Source organism: Zingiber officinale, chromosome 6A, assembly GCF_018446385.1.
Source record: "Zingiber officinale cultivar Zhangliang chromosome 6A, Zo_v1.1, whole genome shotgun sequence".
In the NCBI taxonomy this organism is placed as follows: domain Eukaryota; kingdom Viridiplantae; phylum Streptophyta; class Magnoliopsida; order Zingiberales; family Zingiberaceae; genus Zingiber; species Zingiber officinale.
Window position 1 is genome coordinate 61641254 of NC_055997.1, and position 2620 is coordinate 61643873.

At 32.7% G+C, this 2620-nt stretch overlaps 1 long non-coding RNA gene across 1 annotated transcript; it reads left to right on the plus strand.

The window, feature by feature from the left end:
* The first annotated feature begins 1334 nt into the window (after positions 1–1334).
* Positions 1335–2302, plus strand: LOC121994003. Its single transcript, XR_006115531.1, has 2 exons — positions 1335–1647; positions 2119–2302. It is a non-coding gene; the product is annotated as an uncharacterized LOC121994003 (long non-coding RNA).
* Positions 2303–2620: the final 318 nt, after the last annotated feature.

Here is a 2620-nt window from a genome sequence, read left to right on the forward strand (position 1 = left end):
CTACTACTAATATGTGATAATTAGCATTTTGATGCATTATTTTCCCCTATATTTTAATGTTTTAATCCACTTATGGTTAATTGTTGATTCTTATCATGTTTATTAAGTTTGATGCATATTATGAGTTTTGTTATAATTCTTGTTATTTTTATGGATTCCTACTTATAATTGTACACTTTTTTTTGTAGGGATTGAACTCAAGTTGGACCAAATTAAACTTAAAGACATGAGTCAAGGAGAAGTCTAATATGGAGAAATATGAGCCATTGGATCAAATATGAAGCAAAGTAATCAAAGGACTCCGATCTAATTAATTTTAGTCGTTCATCGAGATCTGGTTGATTTTGGTCGATCTGTGTAGATTTAGGATTTTCAGAGCCGCTCACTATGATCTAGCCATCTTGATCATTCAACTAGTTCTAGACGATCATGACCGTTCAATCAGATTTGATCTCATCCATTCACCTAGATCCGGGCCAATCCTGACCGTCCGATCAGATCTGGGAAAATAAGAGTGGATGAAGCACAGTTTGTTCACCTATTCTCTGCTTCCTCACACGATCGTTGTCGGGATGCCACCCCTTCTCATCAAACTCCACCTTCAATCGGCCGGCGAGTTCATCTACCACTCCACCTCCGGTCGATCGATCCTCTCCATCTCGCCCATCTGCATCCCGTCACCCTCCTCCATCCCGGCCTCATCTTCTTACCGACGCGAACGCTGCCCAATGCTAACTCCACCACCACCGGCACACCAAGGAAAGGGGTTTTCTCCCTCTAGTCATCGCCCATCGCGCATCTCCTTCCTCTTCTCATCTTCTTTCCACGATAAGCCTTCAAGCTTCCAACAGCAGCTCCACCACATCTCTTCCATATCCGCTCTTCGATCTACGAGTTCTTGGGCTTTCCCAACTTCGTATTCGATCCGGACAACTATCTTCTTCATCCATCTTCGATCCAGCAGCCTTCTCTTCTTCGCCAAGTCCACAGCAATTCCCTTCACCACCAGATAGCTTCATATGCACCTCACAGAAATTAGGTTGTTTCTTTTATCATGGATCTCTGTTGATATTTTTTATTGAATGCTTGTATCAAACTTGATCTTCTTTAATTAGATTGAACGCACTTGATTTTAATTGTTTCATGCACACAACTTGTTTGATGAAATGTTCTAATCTTCTAATTCCTGCATGTAACGTGTTCGGTAAAATGTCTCTTTCAATAGTTTGGTTCAATTTGATGCATCTTAGTTTGCTTAACTCTTGCTTTGTATTGATCTTTCAATTGCTAAGTTTTATGTCTTCATTTAAATGCAATTAGGTTAAGTCAGTGTCTTCATTTAAATGCAATTAGTTTTATGTCTTCATTTCTATGTTTAGTGTGTATTGTATTTTAAGTTGTTACATATTGTTTCCTTATAGCCATAATATTCTAACTAATTTGTAGATGAGAATGAGGTTATCTGGAGGCAATCAAATTATCCAAGAATGATCCATAATTATTTAATGAGGTCATTCTACTTTTCCATATTCTATTGTGACTTATGTTTCACTCGTTAGTATCATGCAGGATACCAAGAGCAAATGTTGCATTAGCCACAACAACCAAGAGCAAATGTTGCATTCAAAACCATCTTTTAATCTTTTGGTAGGTACTATTTACTTACTATTTGCTATAGTCTTGTTTATTAATATTACAAGATTATTTCTTAGCAATATTTATAGTTTGTGTGGTATTGTGTTTGTGGATATTAAGATTTTTTAGTTTATGATTTAAATTAATTAATGTGCAATAAGAAGACCAACGAATCTATTCTATTGTCTTGTATTTGATTTTGTTATATCTACTTAGAGATTCTAAGTTTAAGATTCAAATTCGAAGAAAATCCTACTTAAGTATTTGTTCACATTGACCTAATTTTTATGATTTTGTTATGCCTATTGTTTCAGAGCCAAAAGAGTCTTCATGACTTGTTGATTCTTTAGCATTGACAACTAACTACGGACTAATTAGTGGATGGACATTGATATTGACTATGACTTTTGTACCATTTCAATTTATTTGTATTAAAAATTTTGATATTGTAAGACTTACTCGTTTCATGTTTTGATTTGTTAGATTGTCTCAACAAAATTGGTTGGTTCGTGAATTTGTACAAGAGAAGCAATTTCTCTCATGGAGTTCGAAGACATGGAGGGTCGTGATAGACAATGTAATATAAAAATTAGATTACTTATGGTAAGATTTAAAAATTTGTATAGTTGTTTATAGTTTGATTATTGGTCAAATTTATTTGGATAATGTAAATATTTATTTCTTTTAATGTTAATTGTATCATACATTTGGAATTAGAAATTATTTCTTTTTAATAATTTTAATTTATTTGAAATGAAGACTTGTTTTAATATATTGATGAGAAATATAATAATATTTAGTGATAAATTTAAAAATAAAATTATATACGGATTTATAAATGGAATTGTAAATAGATTTATAAACAAGATTACTAACAAATTTAAAACAAAATTAGAGACAGAATTTACATTTAAAATCAATTTTATTTTGTTAACTTAAAAACAGATTTATAAACAATTTTTTTTATCCGTTTCTAAAATTAGAG